At 42.7% G+C, this 21,069-nt stretch overlaps 1 pseudogene; it reads left to right on the plus strand.

Moving 5' to 3' along the window:
- Positions 1 to 27: 27 nt before the first annotated feature.
- LOC101602904 lies at positions 28 to 9,657 on the plus strand (annotated as a pseudogene).
- Positions 9,658 to 21,069: the final 11,412 nt, after the last annotated feature.

The following is a 21,069-nucleotide window of genomic DNA, read 5'->3' on the forward strand; positions in this document are numbered from 1 at the left end:
AGTTGAGCTATGATGTGGGTGCGTATGATGTATGAGTTCATGTGTACGAGTACGGGTGCAATGCATGCCACTGTGCACATGTATGTGGAAATAAGAGGATGTTGCAGTCATGTTTGCATTGCTGGCAGAAATCACCAGACCACAAGCAGCTTGTGGGAAAAAAGGTTTATTTTGCCTTACAGACTGGAGGGGAAGCTCCATGATGGCAGGAGGAAAATGATGGCATGAGAAGAGGGTGGACACCTCCTGGCCAACATCAACCTCCTGGCCAAGAGGAACAGGAGTGTGTGCCAAACACCAGCAAGGAAACACTGGCTATAATACCCATAAGCCCACCCCCAACAATAAACTGCCTCCAGGCAGCATTAATTCCAAAATCTCCATCAGCTGGGGACTTACCATTCAGAACACCTAAGTTTATGAGGACACCTGAATCAAACCACCACAGAGGATAGCCTTCAGTTTTGGCCATTAACTTCCACCTTGTTTGAGGTAGAGTTGTCTTATTCATGTCTGCATATGCCAGGCTTGCTAGTCTATGACCTTCCAGGAGGATCCCGTCTTGCCTTCAATCTCACTATAGATGCACAGATTACAACAGACCTGTTGGCTCATTTGGCTTGGCTGGCCAATTATAAGGCTTGCAGTGTCCACTGTTGAGTATCTTTACTTGCCGGGCTCCCCCTGGCTGGTAGTGCTGGGGGAGGACGAGGCCCACTGGTTCCTCCCAAGGGGTTGAGGAGGTGTCCATGGCCAGGAACAAAACCACCAAGCCAGGAATCTCATCAAAGCAGGAACTCACTTTATTGTTACCGGCAGGTATTTATATAATGTTGAGAATGAAGGTGGGGATCGTAGGATGGGGTGAGATGTAAGGGTCAATAGCATACCACGACCTCTGAGATGATTGCTTCTAACTCTAACTTCTTGTGTGGAAGTAGTAGGCCAGAGGTCATTTGGCGCCCTGCTGAGTCAAAGCTGGCCAGAGGCAGTTTGCCAAACTTTAGCTAGGCTCAGGAAGTTCCATGAGGCCCAACATTCACTGGTGGCATCTCTTTCTCCCATTGAACTGCATGTAGAATGGCTTCTTCCAGGTTTCTGTCAGCTGGTCTGCATGGAGGAGGTTATCAGCTCAGTTCCAGCAGGATTTCTCAGTGGCCTTGCAGCCCATGTATGTGGAGTCTTCAGCAATAGGGTCCTACCATCTATTCCTGGTGGGAAACCAAGAGCCTCGGCAGTGGTCTATCATTTTGGGGGGGCATCAGGGATCTCCCTGGCCAACAAGTCACTGGAAGGAATCCCATTCCTTGCACTGAAAATTTTCTAGCAACAATCTATAGCTCCTGAGTATTCCATTGTCCAAAACTGGAGGATTCCATATGATTTATCTGTATCCTCTTAGATTTTTTTAAATTTTTAGTAGCATTTTCCATGACTATAAAAAAAAAATCCCATGGTAATTCCCTGCCTCACCCCACACTTTCCACTTTGAAATTCCATTCTCCATCATATTACCTCCCCATCTCAATCACTGTACTTACATATATACAACATCAACCTATTGGGTACCCACCTCCCTTCTTTCTCTTCCCGTTATATCTTTTTAACTTACTAGCCTCTGCTACTAAGTATTTTCCTTCTTATGCAGAAGACCAATCATCTGTAGCTAGCATGCAGATAATAGGGAGAACATGTGGCAGTTGGCTTTCTGGGCCTGGGTTACCTGACATAGTATAAACCTTTCCAGATCCATCCATTTTTCTGCAAATTTCATAACTTCATTTTTCTTTACCGCTGAGTAGAGCTCCATTGTATAAATGTGCCACATCTTCATTATCCACTCATGAGTTGAGGGACATCTAGGCTGGTTCCATTTCCCAGCTATTATAAATTGAGCAGCAATAAACATGGCTGAGCATGTACTTCTAAGGAAATGAGATGAGTGTTTAGGATATATGCCTAGGAGTGCTAAGGCTGGGTCATATGGTAGATCAATCTCTAGCTGTTTTAGGAACCCCCACACTGTTTTCCACAATGGCTGGACCAGATTGCATTCCCACCAGCAGTGTAGAAGGGTTCCTCTTTTTCCACATCCCCACCAACATTTATGATCATTTGTTTTCATGATGGTGGCCAATCTGACAGGAGTGAGATGGAATCTCAATGTGGTTTTAATCTGCATTTCCCTGATGACTAGTGATGTAGAACATTTTTTTAGATGCTTATATGCCATTCGTATTTCTTCCTTTGAGAACTCTCTATTTAGCTCCATAGCCCATTTTTTGATTGGCTTGTTTGATTCCTTATTATTTAACTTTTTGAGTTCTTTGTATATCCGAGATATTAATCCTCTATCAGATATATAGCTGGCAAAGATTTCTTCCCATTCTGTAGGTTGCCTCTTTGCTTTTTTCACTGTGTCTTTGCAGTGCAAAATCTTTGTAATTTCATGAGGTCCCAGTGATTAATCTGTGGTTTTATTGCCTGAGCAATTGGGGTTGTATTCAGAAAGTCTTTGCCAAGACCAATATGTTGAAGGGTTTCCCCTACTTTTTCCTCTAAAAATTTCAGAGTTTCAGGTCTGATGTTAAGGTCTTTAGTCCATTTGGACTTAATTCTTGTGCATGGCAAGAGAGAAGAATCTATTTTCATCCTTCTGCAGATATATATCCAGTTTTCAAAACACCATTTGCTGAAGAGGCTGTCTCTTCTCCAATGAGTATTTTTGGCATTTTTATCGAATATCAGGTGGCTATAGCTACTTGGGCTTACATCTGGGTCCTCTATTCTGTTCCACTGATCTACATGTCTGTTTTTGTGCCAGTACCATGCTGTTTTTGTTACTATGGCTCTGTAGTATAGGTTAAAATCAGGTATGGTGATACCACCAGCCTCTTTTTTGTTGCTCAGTACTATTTTAGATATTCGAGGGTTTTTGTGATTCCAAATGAATTTTTGGATTGTTTTTTCTATTTCCATGAAGAAAGCCTTTGGAATTTTGATAGGGATTGCATTAAATGGGTAGATTGCTTTTGGTAAGATTGCCATTTTCACGATATAGATTCTTCCAATCCAGGAACAAGGGATGTTTCTCCACTTTCTAGTGTCTTCTGCAATTTCTCGCTTGAGTGTTTTAAAGTTCTCATTGTAGAGATTCTTTACTTCCTTGGTTAGGTTTATTCCAAGGTATTTTATTTTTTTTGATGCAATTGTGAATGGGAGTGATTCTCTGATTTCATTTTCTGTGTGTTTGTTGTTAGCATATATGAAGGCTACTGATTTCTGTGTATTTATTTTGTATCCTGCTACATTGCTGTAGGTTTTGATCAGCTCTAACAGCTTGCTAGTAGAGTCTTTAGGGTCCTTTATGTATAGAATCATGTCATCTGCAAATAATGATAACTTCATTTCTTCCTTTCCAATTTGTATCCCTTTTATATGTGTCTCTTGCCTTATTGCTATGGCTAAGACTTCCAAAACTATATTAAATAGAAGTGGGGACAGTGGACACTCTTGTCTTGTTCCTGATTTTAGTGGAAAAGCTTCCAGTTTTTCCCCATTTAGTAATATGTTGGCTGTAGGCTTGTCATAAATAGCCTTTATTATATTGAGATATGTTCCTTCTATTCCCAGTCTCTGTAGGACTTTTATCATGAAGGGATGCTGGATTTTGTCAAATGCTTTCTCTGCATCTAATGAGATGATCATGTGATTTTTGTCCTTCAACCCGTTTATGTAATGTATTACATTTATAGATTTGCATATGTTGAACCATCCCTGCATCTCTGGGATAAAGCCTACTTGGTCAGGGTGAATGATCTTTTTGATATACTCTTGTATTCTGTTTGCCAATATTTTGTTGAGAATTTTTGCATCTATGTTCATGAGGGAGATTGGTCTATAATTTTCTTTTTTTGTTCTATCTTTGCCTGGTTTTGGTATCAGGGTGATGCTGGCCTCATAGAAGGAGTTTGGTAGAATTCCTTCTTTTTCTATTTCCTGGAAAAGCCTAAGAAGCAATGCTGTTAGCTCTTCCTTAAAAGTCTGGTAAAATTCAGCAGTGAATCCATCCGGGCCTGGGCTTTTTTTAGTTGGGAGATTATTGATAACTGTTCGGATCTCCATGTTTGTTATAGGTATATTTAAGTGATTAATCTCATTTTGATTTATTTTCGGTAGGTCATATAGATCAAGGAAATCATCCATTTCTTTCAGATTTTCATACTTTGTGGAGTATATGCTTTTATAGTATGTCCCTGTGATTTTTTGAATTTCTCTGGAATCTGTTGTGATGTTACCTTGTTCATCTCTGATTTTATTAATTTGTGTCTCTTCTCTCTTTCTTTTGGTCAGATTTGCTAAGGGCATATCAATCTTGTTTATCCTTTCAAAGAACCAACTCTTTGTTTAATTGATTCTTTGGAGTGTTTTTTTTTGTTTCTATTTCATTAATTTCTGCCCTAATCTTTATTATTTCTTCCCGTCTTCTGAATTTTGGTCTGCCTTGTTCTTCTTTTTCCAAGGCTTTTAGGTGAAGCATTTGGTCGTTTACTTGCAACCTTTCTAATTTCTTAATATAGGCACTTAAGGCTATAAATTTACCTCTTAGAACTGCCTTCATTGTGTCCCAGAGATTTTGGTATGTTGTGTTCTCATTATCATTTGACTCTATAAAGTTTTTGATTTCCTTCTTGATTTCTTCGTTGATCCATTCATCATTTAGTAGTGTATTGTTTAGTTTCCATGATTTTGTGTATGCTCTATAGTCTTTCTTGCTACTGATTTGTAGTTTAATTCCATTGTGGTCAGATAGAATGCAAGGAATTATTTCAATTTTCCTGAATTTGTTAAGATTTCTTTGTGTCCTAATATATGGTCTATTTTAGAGAATGTTCCATGTGCTGCTGAAAAGAATGTATATTCTGCAGCCTTTGGATGAAATGTCCTGTATATATCTGTTAGGTCCATTCCTTCTATGACCTCATTTAGTCCAGATTCCTCTCTTTTTATTTTTTCCTGGGATGACCTATCAATTGATGAGAGTGGGGTGTTAAAGTCAGCCACCACCACTGTGTTTGGTGTTATCTGTGACTTTAGTTCTAATAGTGTTTGTTTGTTTGATGAATATGGGAGAGCCCCCATGGTAGGTGCATATATGTTTAGGATTATAAATGTCCTCCTTTTGGAGTGTGCCCTTAATCAATATAAAGTGACCTTCCTTATCTTTCTTGACTAACGTTGGACTAAAGCCTACCTTGTCAGATATTAAGATAGCAACCTCTGATTTTTTCTAGGCCCATTTGCTTGAAACACCGTCCTCCAACCTTTCACCCTAAGATAATGTCTATCCTTTGTACAAAGGTGAGTTTCTTGGAATCAACAAATTGTTGGATCCTGCTTTTTAACCCAGTCTGCAAACCTATGTCTTTTTGTTGGGGCATTGAGGCTATTGATATTAAGAGATATTATTGAAAGGTGTGTATTTATGTTTGCCATTTTATTTTGTGGTTCAGGTTCTACCTGTGCTCTCTTGTATTAACTAGTATTTGAGTATTGCTTATTTTTTCTAGGTTCCCTATATGTGTGCTTTTCCTTTTTTTCAGCATGGACGATTCTATCAAGTATTTTCCGTAGAGCTGGTTTTGTCTTCAAATACTCCTTTAACCTGATTTTGTCATGGAATGTCCTTATTTCTCCATGTGTTTGAATGGATAGCTTTGCAGGATAAAGTAGTCTTGGTTGACAGTTGTTATCTTTCAGAACTTGGAATATATCACTCCAAGCCCTTTTGCCTTTTAAAGTTTGTGTTGAATAATCTGCTGTATTCCTGATGGGCTTGCTTTTGTAGGTAACTTGATTTTTCTCTCTAACTGCTTTCAATATTTTTTCTTTGGTTTGTGTGTTTGCAAGTTTGATTATAATATGGCGAGGAGAGGTTCTTTCCAGGTTTTGTCTGGCTGGGGTTCTAAAGGCTTCCTGTATCTGCATTGGCACCTCTTTTCCAATTTGGGGAAAATTTTCTTCTATGATTTTGTTGAAGACGCCTACTATGCCTTTGGAGTGGAATTCTTCTTCTACTATGCCCTTAGTTCTTATATTTGATCTTTTCTTTTTTTTTTTTTTGGTTTATTTTTATTTATTTATTTGAGAGTGACAGACAGAGAAAGAGGCAGAGAGAGAGAGAGAGAATGGGCACGCCAGGGCTTCCAGCCGCTGCAGACCAATTCCAGATGCGTGTGCCCCCTTGTGCATCTGGCTAACGTGGGATCTGGGGAACCGAGCCTCAAACCGGGGTCCTTAGGCTTCACAGGCAAGCGCTTAACCGCTAAGCCATCTCTCCAGCCCTATTTGATCTTTTCATAGTATCCCAAATATCTTGAAATTCCCACTCATACTTTTCTATAAGTTTGTCTTTCTCTTTGTTGGCCTGTATTAGATCTGCCACCTGGTCTTCCAGGTTAGGTATTCTGTCCTCTCCCTCATCCTTCCTACTGGTGAGATTTTCTACAGAGTGTTTTTATTTCATTAACTGTGTTCTTCATTGCTAGTAATTCTGCCTGGTTTTTCTTTATTATTTCTATTTCCTTATTTATGTCTTGTATTGACTTCTTTATTTCATGAAATTGGTGTCCTGCAACTTCTTTGATTCCTTTGATTTTTTTCTTTGACTCCTTTGATTTGTTCTCTGACCTCTTGAACATATTTACAATCATTCTTTTGAAATCTTTCTCAGGCATTGCCTCTAACTCATTCTCATTGGAGGTCATTTCTGATGCATTAATACTTTTAGGTGGATTTATATTGTCTTGCTTTTTAGTGTTTCTTGTTTTATAATGCATATATGTTTGCATCTTAGATTAAGTTAATGCTTGGATTTTCTTGCTAACTTGGTATTCTTAGCTGTATCAATTGATTTGATGTTATATATCTTCAGGGTAGGAGCTTAAGGTGTTAGGTGTGACTCTTAAGACTCTCAGAGTATCTACAAAGGTGCTCCTAGGGGTTGAGTTTCCCTGGTATGGGAGTATTCAAATAGGCTGAATGGAATAAAATACAGGTAGATTCTAAAAGTTAACTAAATAGGTTGATATTGTATATACGTAAGTACAATGATTGAGATGGGGAGGTAATATGATGGAGAAAGGAATTTCAAAGGGGAACGTGTGGGTGAGGGAAGGAGGGAATTACCATGGGATATTTTTTTATAATCATGGAAAATGCTAATAAAAATTTAAAAAATAAAATAATAAAAATTAAAATAAAATAAAATTTTACTAAACACTGTACACATTCAATCAAAAATAGCCCTATGTATATATGCAAGAGTAGTTATTATAACAACCACATCCTCTATCAACAAAAAGGTTAAGATTTCTTGTCTGTTGAGGGATCCAAGTCAGCTTGTTACCAAGTGAGACCCTTCCTTGGTGCAATCCCAGTTCCCTTGGATGATTTTGGTCTCAGTCAAGTTGCTGCCTGGGTCGTCGGGCTGCTGTTCTGATTTCTGGAGCTGGGCACTGGCTTTTCCTGCAGGGCAGACCGAGCCTGGCAACTATGGCCCTGCAGATCAGCACACCCGCTGCTTGAACTGCTGCTGCTGCTAAAGCTGCCTCTGCTCGGTCTGTCGCTGCTGCTGCCCTGAAGCTGCTGCTGCTGGCTCTGCTGTTGCTACTGCTACTAGATCTGTTGCTGCTGGGGCCACTGTTACTGGTGCCAGAGCCACTGTTGTTGCTGCCAGACTCTGCTCCTGCTTGGGTCCTGCTGTCGGCTCAAGTTGGCGTGGCTGGGTCCCAGGACCACTGCTCTGTTTGCTGGAGCTGGGCACAGGTGGTGGGGGAGGGGAGGGAGCCGCAGCTGCTCTGGTTCTCTCACTGCTCCAGGTGTGCTTCTACCTCGTGGTCTGCTCCTCTGTTGCTCACTGCCGCTCTGCCTTCATGTTTCCTGAGTTGTGGAGAGCGCCGGTGTGAGGGGAAAATCCCTGCGCCTGGCTTTTCCTGTGGCTGGAGCGGAGTCTGGCCGCTTTCTGGTGTGGTGCCGCCACCGCAGTTGTCGGAGCTGCCGGGGCCGCTTTTGCCAGCCTGTGTGGGTTCTGGATGCTCTGGATCTCTTCTACTTCTCCGCTGCTGAGTTGTTTTTTTTTTTGTCTTTTCCCCCCTAGGCTGCTTTGGCGTGGTACCTATGCCGCCATCTTAATCAGAAGTCCCATTGTGACATTTAAAAGTGATTTATTTATTTTCAAGGAGAGGGAGAGAGAATGAATGAGGATGGCAGGGCTTCTAGCCACTGGAAACAATCTCCAAATGCATGTTTCACCTTGTGCATCTGGGAGGTTTTGATTACCTTTTCAATCTCGATGGATGTGATAGGTTTGTTTAGGAGATTAATCTGCTCCAAGTTAAGTTTTAGTAGGATGGTATATATCTAGGAATTCATCCATTTTTTCCAGATTATTTAATTTTGTGGAGTAGAGGTTTTGGAAGTATGCCCAGATATTCTTCCAACTTCATTGATGTCTGTTGTGATCTCTCATTTTTCATTTCTGATTTTTGTTAATTTGAGACTTCTCTATCTCCCCCCCCCCCTCTGTCTTTTGCTTGATCAATTTGGCCAGGGGTTTGTCAATCTTGTTTATTTTTTCAAAGAACCAAGTCATTGTTTCACCTGTTTTTAAAAATTGTTTTCTTAGTTTCCAAATCATTAATTTCTGCTCTAATCTTGATTACTTCTGTCCATGTGGAGCTCTTTGGGTTGGATTCTTCTTGTTTATCCAGTGACTTTGGGTGGACAGTCATGTTATTAATTTGGGATCATTCTGTCTTTGTAATGAAGGCATTTAGGGCTATTGTTGGCTATAGGTTTGTCATAGATACCCTCTGTTATGTTGGGTATGTTCATTCTAGTCCTAGTTTCTTTTTATTTATTTATGTATTGTTTTTCTTTTTTGAGGTAGAGTTTGCCTGGAATTCACTATGTAAGCTCAGTGTGTCCTGAAACTCACAGTGATCCTCCTACCCACTTTTAGCATACTGTGACATGGCAAATAGAGAAAATCAACTTGCTTGTGCTCGACACCTGTCTGAAAAATTATGCCATGATAGTCAAATATTTTTGGTTAACTCCAGTGATTTTTGGCTCTTCACAAACAGAAAGCCTATCATCAAAATACAGTGGCTTTTTTTTCCCTGAGGTTTCTCAGGACCATGAAACAATGGCTCAAGTTTTATTCAGCAGGAATTTGAGATTAAATGTAGCTTTAGCTTTCTGGAGAAAGAGAAGTATAAGTGAATTTGTGGCCTGTTTGGTGAGGATGGATGATACTGGAGTTGTGGCAGCTTGCCTTCCTGTTCTAACTAATCATTTACAGGAAGAAAAGCAATATATCTCACTTGGCTGCTGTGTAGACTTGGTGCCTCTAGCAAAGTCATTACTAAAAAGCAAATTTGAAGAATATGTAATAGTTGGTTTAAACTGGCTTCATGCAATAATAAAAAGGTGGTGGTCAGGACTATCATCCAAAGCAAATATTATAAATGATGAAAATATTAAAACTTTGAAGCAAGTGGATTATGGGAACAGGAAAACCATCTTACTTTGGTTCCAGGATATACTGGTTATATAGCTAAGGTCATAGATGCTTATTTATTATAGTTGCATTGAGAAATTTCATCTACTATAGAGCCCTTGGCTACTGAAAACATCACTAAATTATATGATTTCCAAAAGTAGGTCTCTTCTGAGAACTGGAGACTATGGAAAAAATCAAATCAGGTTTTCCTTTTAAAAGCCACATGATGAAACCAGCAATTAAACCCTAATAATCTACTTCACACTGAAGTGGAAAGATACCCAAAAGGAGCACTGTCAGCATCACTGAGCTGACTGCACACCAGAAGACTGTTTGCTTTGGCTGGATCAGTTTATATGGCTATTTGTACATGGTGTGAGAACTGCCATGTTTTCATGCAGTTCTGAGTGAGACTACACTTTATACTATGCAAGAAAATAAGACAGGACTTACTACTAGGAACTACAAAAACCAATCATTAATTTTATTGTGTTTTATTTAAAAAAAGACACTTCAATGCATGCAGCTACTTCTGTTGAAAAGACTTTGAAAGCTTAAAGCATCATAGTAAATAATAAATATAAAATTGCTTGGGTCCACACTGATACTGTGTATATAAAATGCCTTAATTGTTAATAAGCCAATGTATCATTATGATTCCAAATAGTTATATTTATTTATTTGAGAGAAAAAGAGGCAGATCGAATGAGAGAGAGAGAGAGAGAAGGGGGGGGGCATGCCAGGGCCTCTAGCTTCTGTAAACAAACTCCAGGTGCATGCACAACCTTGAGCATCTGGCTTATGTGGCCCTGGGGAATTGGACATGGGTCCTTTGGCTTTGTAGCCAAGCACCTTAACCACTAATCCATCTCTCCAGCCCAAGCCAATGTATTATTATAACAGTATCTCTTTATGTAAAAAAAAAAAAAAAAAGACCCCTGCTTGTTGCAAAATAAAATCATGGAATTAAATTAGGAGTTTAACATTCATAAAGGATGTTGTTATTGAAATAGACCCACACCATTTTTTAAACGAGAGTATTTTAGTGGCTGTTTTTTCACCAGTATTTTCATATTATATTTGTATGTTTGTTTTATCCTTTTTTGTTTGTTTGTTTTTGTTTTTCAAGGTAGAGTCTCACTCTAATCCAGGTTGATCTGGAATTCACTATGTAGTCTCAGGGTGGCAGTGAATTTATGGTGATCCTCCTATCTCTGCCTCCCAAGTGCTGGGATTAAAGGTGTGTACCACCATGCCTGGCTTTGTTTTATCCCTATATAAAGAGAAAAGGTGATAATGTATGTATGAATATTTAACTGGAAATGTCCATGGAGACTTGGCTAATTTTTATTCATTTTTTATTATATATGGATTTCTAATATTTTTCTTTTCTGTAACATTTAAACTTCTTTCATTTGAGTAACTTTACTAATTACTTCAAAAAAAGTATTCCCAAACAATAATCTGAATTTCATGGCAATCTGCTATAACATCTCCCTACTTACTCTCCAATATTATTCATTTAGATCTTTCCTTTCTTTTGTAGAGATTACTTATGTTTGTTAGTCTTGTCTGATTTTTTTCAAAGAACCAAATCTCAGTCGCACTGATTTGATGTGTTGTTCTTTTAGTGCATGTATCAATTAATTTACTCACTGCTGTTACATGATGTCGGTATAAAGCAGCTTAAGGAAGGAAGGGCCATATTTGCTCATGGCTTGAGGGTACAGCATGGCAGCAGGAGTATGAGTCAGCTGGACACATTGTGTCCACAGTGAGGAAGCCGAAATGAATGTTGGTGTTCCACACACTTCCTTGTTTTTATTCAGCCTGAGACCCCAGCCCTTGCAATGGTTCTATCCACATTCAAGATGGATCTTCATAACTCAGATAAGAATTTATGGAAATGCCTTGAGATGCACTCAGATCTGCCTCCTAGGTGATGCTATGTCCAGTTACAACTGACAATCAAGGTTAACAATTACAAGTCTACACACTGCCAACACAAAAATATATCATTTCCATGCCCAGCTCATTTTTTTAAAAACCATAGCATTATATTCCTGGGTTCAAAAGTCTCATATTCATCTCATAAAGTAGAATTTTGCATTGAGTGCATCTCTAAAAATTCCCAAAGTCTTAAAAGTTCTAAAATTCTTCAAAAGTGCAAGTATATAGACTTCTGAGACTCAGGAAATATCTTTTTTAAAAATATATTTTATTTATTTATCAGAGAGAGAGAAGAAGGGAGATCATGGGCATGCCAGGACCTTCAGCCCCTGCAAACCAATTCCAGATGCATGCACCCATTGTGCATGTGGCTTACATGGGTCCTGGGGAATTGAACCAGGTCCTTTGGCTTTGCAGGCAAACACCTTAACTGCTAAACCATCTCTCCAGCCCTTAGGCAGTATCTTAACAGTAAGCTTCTATTCAATCAAAAATGTTTCATGCTTTCAATATATAATGACACAGAGTAGGCGTTCCTATTCCAAAAGGGAAGAATGGTAGGACAGCAAGGAATGATGGGACCAGAGCAGGACTAGAATTCAACAAGGCAAACTCCAAACCCTGCAGCTCCTTGTGTGGCACCTGAGACTCAGGATTATTTTTTGAGACAAGGTCTCTCTCTCACTGAGCTTAGAGCTCTCTGATTCAGATAGACTAGTTGGCCAGCAAGCCAGGGATACTTCTATTCCTGCTTATAGGATTTCAGGCACATGGAAGCACACTGGACTTTATGTGGGTGCTGGGGACCCAAAGTCAGGACTTTACACTTACCCAGCAAGCACTTTATCACCTACCCATCTTCACACCCCTGCTTTGACTTATCTCTAGCTAGCCATTTTTCTCTTCAATACTGCTGTCTTAGTGCTCTCTCTCATCTTGGGTTGTGGTACTTTGAGTCCAGGTCCCCTGACTTATGACTGCTCCCTGTTCTCAGGCCCTCAGGGTAGCTCAGTTTTAAAATATTAGGTTCTGAGACTTCCGGTTAAGATGGCGGCGTAGGTACCACGCCAAAGCAGCCTAGGGGGGAAAAAGACCAAAAAAACTCAGCAAAATACACACTTTTACTAAAAAGTGAGGTGTATAGGAAATTGAAGCGGCAGCGGAGAAGTAGAAGAGTTCCAGAGCATCCAGAGCCTGCACAGGTGGGAAAAGCGGCTCCAGCAGCTCGGCCAACCGCCGCCACGGCGGGGCGCACCAGAAAGCCGCCAGACTCGGCTCCAGCTGCAGGAAAAGCCAGGTGCGGGAGCTTTCCCTCACACTGCGCTCTCCGCAACTCAGGAAACATGAAGGGAGAGCAGCAGCCAGCAACAGAGGAGCCGACCGCGAGGTAGAAGAACGCTTGGAGCAGCGAGAGAACTGGAGCAGCTGCGGCTGCCTCCCCTCCCCCACTGCCTGAGCCCAGCTCCGGCGAACAGAGCAGCGGCCCGGGACCCGGCCACGCCAACTTGGGCTGACAGCGGGACCCAAGCAGGAGCAGAGTTTGGCAGCAACATCAGCGGCTCCAGCACTGGTAACAGCAGCACCAGCAGCAGCAGACCCAGGAGTGGCAGCAGTGACAGACTCAGCAGCAGCAGCTTCAGGGGGAGCAGCAGCAGTGGACACAGCAGCAGCAGCTTCAGCAGCAGTGGTGGCTCCAGCAGTGGCAGCTACAGCAGCAGCAGAGGCAGCAGCAGCGATGGGTCCAGCAGCAACACCTTCAGCAGCAGTGGCTACAGACCCAGCAGAGGCAGCTTGAGCAACAGCAGTTCCAGCAGCAGAGGGGCTGATCTGCAGGGCTACACTTGCCAGGCTCGGTTTGCCCCACAGGAAAAGCAAGTGCCCAGCTCCAGAAATCAGAACAGCAGCCCGACGACCCAGGCAGCAACTTGACTGAAACCAAAATCATCCAAGGTAACTGGGATTGCACCAAGGAAGGGTCTCACTTGGTCGCAAGTTGACTAGGATCCCTCAACAGACCAGAAATCTTAACCTCTTTGTTGATAGAGGATCTGGTCGTTATAATAACTACTCTTGCATACATACTCGGGGCTGTTTTTGATTGATTGTGTACAGTGTTTAGTTAAATTTTAGTATCTACCTGTATTTTGTTCTACTCAGCCTGCTTGAATACTCCTATAGCAGGGAAACTCTACCCCTAAGAACATCTTTGTAGATACTCTGAGAGTCTTAAGAGCCACACCTAACACCTTAAGGTCTGTATTAGTCAGGGTTCTCTAGAGGAACAGAATTACTAGAATGAATTATTTTATAAAGGGGATTTATTGGATTAGCTTACAGTAGTCCAATAGCAGTTGCAGGCCTGAGAATTACCGAACCTGGTAGCTGCTCAGTCCATGTGGCCAGATGCCTCAGCAACCCCGACCCGGCACTACAGATGGTGCCGGAAAGCCTGGAGGCTTCCTGAGGAGCTGCTGGGTTTCCATCCACGTGGGTCTTCAGTTGATGTTGGTCTTTAGTCCGTACTGGTTTTCAATCCACGCTAGAAGGTAGGGAGCAGCTCCGGCAGCCAAGTGGAAGGAAGGAAGGAAAAGAGGGAACTCTTCTACCCAGAGCTTCCTTATATCAAGTCCCTCTCTGAGTGGGGCTGCCCACTCTGGGGGAAGGGCTCACCCTGGGAGAAAGACCTCCTCCTTTAGTTGATCCTTCCTAGAAGCAGCCTGTGGATTACTAAACAGATCAAGTTGACAACACCTTAACTATCACAAGTCCACCCCTTGTCAACTTGGCATCAAATCATGTCTCCTTACATCATACTTAATTTCCAAATGAAAACAGTAACAAGCTCATAATTCCGCCTAACATCGCATAACTATCCCAGGTACAACCGGAACCGCAAAATCTTCCCCCCAACACAAGCTTAGTCTCTAATACAATGGGTCTAATATAAATTCAACAGTTTAGCTAATGATACAATCTTAATATTGATGTAGATACAAACACTCTGTTATCAAGGCAGGACAGAAACATTGCAATTACAGTCCTCGTTTCTGTAACTGATCATGTGGCCTTAGCTGATATTTGTAACTGCCTTCTTCTACTACCCATTCTGTATTCCCTCCACCTTCAGCAAGTACCTCAGCAGGTCTTGGTTCTTTACCTGGAGGGGTAACCCATACCTTCATTCCTGAAGGATCTGGACCATTTATCACACTACTTCTATTGGGTTGTTGCAGTCGCCCATTGATTTTGACAACAGGACATGGTAACACTAACAGACGCCCTAAAGGATCTCCTGCACTCCAAGCATACTCTTCCTTACCGCCATTGTGGAAGAGCAGCCCAATTTCCCCCTGGTAATCTGGATCAATCACCCCTGCAATCACTGTAACTCCTTTCTCAGCCTGTTCACTCAAGGGCATTAGGAGCCCAAAGTGACCAGGGGGAAGTCTTAGCTTCCAGTTCAATAGAATATTCTTTGTGTCTCCTGGCAAAAGCACTCCCCCCTCTGGGACCAAGACTTGTAGTCCAGCAGAGCGTAAGGTTGCGGGAACAGGAAGCAAAAATCTAGCTAACGGGTCACTTGGGGTGATGGAAAGTGGGACCATTTCCATTTCCACCCCTTGATTCCTGGACCCGTGAATCCGGGCTATAGGAGAAACAGTACCATATATAGGACGCTGATTCAGAGCATATACAGCCTGCTGGAGGACACTCCCCCAGCCCTCCAAGTTGTTGCCACCCAGTTGGTGCTGTAGCTGTTTCTTCAAAAGGCCATTCCACTGTTCTATCAAGCCAGCTGCTTCAGGATGGTGGGGCACATGGTAAGACCAGTGAATTCCATGATCATGAGCCCACTGCCATACTTCCTTGGTGGTGAAGTGAGTTCCTTGGTCAGAAGCAATGCTGTGTGGAATGCCATGATGGTGGATAAGGCATTCTGTAAGCCCACGGATGGTAGTTTTGGCAGAAGCGCTACGTGCAGGAAAGGCAAATGCATACCCAGAATAAGTGTCTATTCCAGTAAGGACAAAACGCTGCCCTTTCCATGATGGAAGAGGTCCAATGTAGTCAACCTGCCACCAGGTTGCTAGCTGGTCACCCCGAGGAATACTACCATATCGGGGGCTCAGAGTCGGCCTCTGCTGTTGGCAAATTTGGCACTCAGCAGTAGCCGTAGCAAGGTCAGCCTTAGTTAGTGGAAGTCCATGTTGTTGGGCCCATGCATAGCCTGCATCTCTGCCACCATGGCCACTTTGTTCATGGGCCCATTGGGCAATGACAGGGGTGGCTGAGGAAGGAGGTTGACCACTATCCACAGAACGGGTCAGCTTGTCTACTTGATTATTAAAGTCATCCTCCAATGAGGTCACCTTCTGATGAGCACTGACATGGGACACAAGTATCCTTATATCCTTTGCCCATTCAAAGAGGTCTATCCACATACACCTTCCCCAAATGTCCTTTTCACCAATTTTCCAACTGTGCTCCTTCCAAGTCCCAGACCATCCAGCCAAACCATTGGCCACAGCCCATGAGTCAGTGTATAACCGCACATCTGGCCATTTTTTCTTCCAAGCAAAATGCACAACCATATGCACTGCCCGACGTTCTGCCCATTGTGAAGACTTCCCTTCACCACAGTCCTTCAGAGTTGTCCCAGAAAGGAGCTGTAATGCTGCAGCTGTCCACTTCTGGGCAGTGCCGACATAACGTGCTGAACCATCTGTAAACCATGCCCTAGATCTCTCCTCCTCAGTCAGTTGATCATAGGGCACGCCCCATGATGCCATAGGTGCCATAGGGGACAGAAGGCATTGCAACAGGAGTAGCAACCATAGGCATTTGGGCAACCTCCTCATGTAACTTACTCGTACCTTCAGGGCCTGCTCGAGCCCGATCACGTATATACCACTTCCACTTGATGATGGACTGCTGCTGTGCACGTCCAACTTTATGGCCTGGTGGGTCAGACAACACCCAGCTCATAATGGGCAGCTCGGGTCGCATAGTAACTTGATGGCCCATTGTCAAACGTTAAGTTTCCACTAAGGCCCAATAGCAGGCCAAGAGCTGTCTCTCAAAGGGAGAATAATTGTCTGCAGATGATGGCAGGGCCTTGCTCCAAAATCCCAAGGGCCTCCGCTGTGATTCACCTATGGGGGCCTGCCAAAGGCTCCAAACAGCGTCCCTGTCTGCCACTGAAACCTCAAGTACCATCGGATCTGCTGGATCATATGGCCCAAGGGGTAGAGCAGCCTGCACCTGTTGAAGAGCCTTCTCTTGTTCTGGGCCCCAATGAAAACTAGCAGCTTTTGGAGTCACTTGGTATATGGGATGGAGTAAGACACCCAAGTGAGGAATGTGCTGTCTCCAAAATCCAAATAGGCCCACTAGACATTGTGCTTCTTTCTTAGTGGTAGGAGGGGCCAAATGCAACAACTTGTCCTTCACCTTAGAAGGAATATCCCTGCATGCCCCACACCACTGAACTCCTAGAAATTTCACTGAGGTGGAAGGTCCTTGAATTTTGGATGGATTTATTTCCCATCCCCTGATGCGCATATGCTGTATCAGCAACTCCAGAGTGGTTGCCACCTCCTGCTCATTTGATCCAATTAGCATTATGTCATCAATATAATGGACCAATGTGACACCCTGTGGAAGGGACAGGCGATCAAGGTCCCTGCGAACTAAGCTATGACACAGGGCTGGAGAGTTAATATAACCTTGAGGTAAAACAGTAAAGGTGTACTGCTGACCTTTCCAGCTGAAGGCAAATTGCTTCTGGTGGTCCTTATGGACAGGTATGGAGAAGAAAGCATTTGCAAGATCAATAGCTGCATACCAGGTACCAGGAGACGTGTTAATCTGCTCAAGTAAAGAAACCACATCTGGTACAGCAGCTGCAATTGGAGTCACCACCTGATTAAGTTTCCGATAATCCACTGTCATTCTCCAGGATCCATCTGTCTTCTGAACAGGCCAAATAGGAGAGTTAAAGGGAGATGTGGTGGGAACCACCACCCCTGCATCCTTCAAGTCCTTTATAGTGGCACTAATTCCCGAAATCCCTCCAGGGATGCGATATTGTTTTTGATTCACTATTTTCCCTGGTGGTGGGAGCCTCAATGGCTTCCATTTGGCCTTTCCAACCATAATAGCCCTTACTCCACAAGTCAGGGAACCAGTGTGGGGGTTCTGCCAACTGCTAAGTATATCTATCCCAATTATGCATTCTGGGACTGGGGAAATAACCACAGGATGCGTTCGGGGACCCAGTGGACCCACTGTCAGTCTAACATTCGCCAAAACTCCATTGATCACCTGACCTCCATAAGCACCTACTTTAACTGAAGGGCCATGGTGCTTTTTGGGGTCTCCTGGAATCAATGTCAATTCAGAGCCAGTGTCCAGTAAGCCCCGAAAGGTCTGATTATTTCCTTTCCCCCAGTGTACAGTTACCCTAGCAAAAGGCCTCAGGTCCCTCTGAGGAAGGATAGGTGTAAGTTTAATATTGAAACTTTTGGCAATTGTAGGGGGGTCCTTCCCCGAGGGAACCCGGCCAACCCTTCAATCAAGGGGCTCAGGATCTGTAAACTGGCTCAAGTCTGGAAACTGATTAAGAGGCCTTGATTCTCTGTTGCTATAATTGAAAGTGGCTTTATGTCCCCTTGCTGTGGAACTTTTCTGCTTATACAAATCAAGAAGAAACTCAGTAGGCTTCTTATCTATTTGACTTCTGGGAACACCATGATTAATCAACCAACGCCAAAGGTCCATACGAGTCATACCTTTATGTGCATAATTTTGCCTACGCTGTCTATTATGAAAAACATGTTCACCCCGCCTTTGGCGATTCAGTGCTGCCACTTGGCCCTTATTACCCCGAGATCCAGTTATGCCCATTGCATCTAAAGCACCTAATGCAGCAACTGCAGCTCCCACTGTGAGGTCTTCTTTACATAAAAGAGCAATGATAGAGGACTTTAAGTATGCTGGCGCTCCCCTCACAAATCTGTTTCTTATGGTCTTAGTGAAGGGCACATCTTCTGGTCGCTCCCATTGTGGGGTCAAAGATGAGTTTACATGGCAAATCCACTCCAGCATTCCAAGTTCTTTGAGCTTTTTAATCCCTTCATCGACATTAAGCCAAGGGATATCAGGCAGCTCAAGCTCATTCACAGTAGGCCATCTTTGGAGCCATACTTCAGTCAACCAATCAAATAAACTCTTGGCACCCCTTCCAACTGCACGAGCTGCATTATTAAATCTAAAATCTCTGCTCAATGGGCCCATTTCAGTAAATTCAGCCTGATCTAATCTTATGTTCCTTCCTCCATCATCCCATACCCTTAAAATCCATTCCCACACATATTCCCCATGCTTCTGCCTGTACAAGTTAGAAAACTCCTGAAGTTCTTTAGGAGTGTACCTCACCTCCTCCTGTGTCACACTTTCTATCTCACCTTTAGGAGCCTGCCTAGCCTTTCCTCTGGTTATAGGCCTAGAGGCATTTTCTGCTGATTCCTCAGACAAAGAGGGATGAATTCCCCCAGGCAAGGGTGGGGAGGATAATCCTTCAGGATGTGGGGGTGGGGATACAACTGGTGCTAAGGGAGGGCAGGTCATATTTCCATCCAAAACATCTTCTTCAGAATCTAACACTTCAATGTCCCCAGGTTCTTCAGGCTCTTCCCACACATCACCATCCCAAGTCACAGGATCCCACTCTTTTCCAATCAGTGCCCTCACTTTAACTTCTGATAGTTGGTGAGGCTGGGATTTAAGCTTACGTTGCAAGTTAGCCAATCTCACAATGAGAGCTTGGGTTTGGTTTTCTGCAATTTGAGCCCTGTTCTGGCTAGAGAGGAGACTCTCCTCCAGGGCACCTTTAGAAACCTTCAGATCATGTATGTGGGTCTTAAGCTTGGAATTTTCCTTTTTGAGCTTCTGCTGTTCCCTCAGTAGTTTGTCTAGAGATGCTAAAAGCAACCAACCAGCCTCATCATTGGTCTTACTTTTCCACAAATATTCAAATGTTTTAAATACAGAGTCACTAAATTCCTTGCTCCTTACAAGACATGAGTCAGGGTCACCAAATACATCTATCTCCTGGAGTTCTGTAAATAGTGCACACCATGGATTAGTAGTGCCCTCTTTATTTCCAGTACAGGCGCTCTCCTTATCACCAGTAGGGCCTTTGGTAGCACTGAAATTGGAGAACCAACCCCAGATAGCACTAAGCCCATTAGAGAAATCCATCCTTACAATTCTGTTTCTCTAGACCACTCCTGGTACCAAAATCTGTATTAGTCAGGATTCTCTAGAGGAACAGAATTACTAGAATGAATTATTTTATAAAGGGAATTTATTGGATTAGCTTACAGTAGTCCAATAGCAGTTGCAGGCCTGAGAATCACTGAACCTGGTAGCTGCTCAGTCCACGTGGCGAGATGCCTCAGCAATCCCGACCTGGCACTGCAGATGGTGCCAGAAAGCCTGGAGGCTTCCTGAGGAGCCGGAAAGCCTGGAGGCTTCCTGAGGAGCCGCTGGGTTTCCATCCACGTGGGTCTTCAGTTGATGTTGGTCTTTAGTCCGTACTGGTCTTCAATCCACGCTAGAAGGTAGGGAGCAGCTCCGGCAGCCACGTGGAAGGAAGGAAGGAAAAGAGGGAACTCTTCTACCCAGAGCTTCCTTATATCAAGTCCCTCTCTGAGTGGGGCCGCCCACTCTGGGGGAAGGGCTCACCCTGGGAGAAAGACCTCCTGCTTTAGTTGATCCTTCCTAGAAGCAGCCTGTGGATTACTAAACAGATCAAGTTGACAACACCTTAACTATCACAAGGTCCTACCCTGAAAATATATTACATCAAATCAATTGATACAGCTAAGAATACACAGCTAGCTAGAAAATCCAAGCATTAACTTAATCCAAGATGCAAAAATATATACATTATAACACAAGAAACACTAAAAAGCAAGACGATATAAATCCACCTAAAAGTATTAATGCATCAGAAATGTCCTCCAGTGAGAAAGAGTTAGAGGAAATGCCTGAGAAAGAGTTCAAAAGAATGATTATAAATATGTTCAAAGAGGTCAAATAACACATCAAAACAATCAAAGAGGAAATCAAAGGAATCAAAGAAGATGCAGGACACCAATTTAATGAAATAAAGAAGGCAATAGAAGACATAAATAAGGAAATAGAAATAATAAAGAAAAACCAGTCAGAATTACTAGCAATGAAGAACACAGTTAATGAAATAAAAAACTCTGTAGAAAATCTCACCAGTAGGATGGATGAGGGAGAGGACAGAATATCTAAGCTAGAAGACCAGGTGGCAGACCTAATGCAGTCCAACAAAGAGAAAGACAAACTTATAGAAAAGTATGAGTGGGAATTTCAAGATATTCGGGACACTATGAAAAGATCCAATATAAGAATTCAGGGCATAGTAGAAGGAGAAGAACTCCACTCCAGAGGCATAGTAGGCATCTTCAACAAAATCATAGAAGAAAATTTCCCCAAATTGGGAAAGAGGTGCCAATGCA

Source organism: Jaculus jaculus, chromosome 10 (assembly GCF_020740685.1).
Source record: "Jaculus jaculus isolate mJacJac1 chromosome 10, mJacJac1.mat.Y.cur, whole genome shotgun sequence".
In the NCBI taxonomy this organism is placed as follows: domain Eukaryota; kingdom Metazoa; phylum Chordata; class Mammalia; order Rodentia; family Dipodidae; genus Jaculus; species Jaculus jaculus.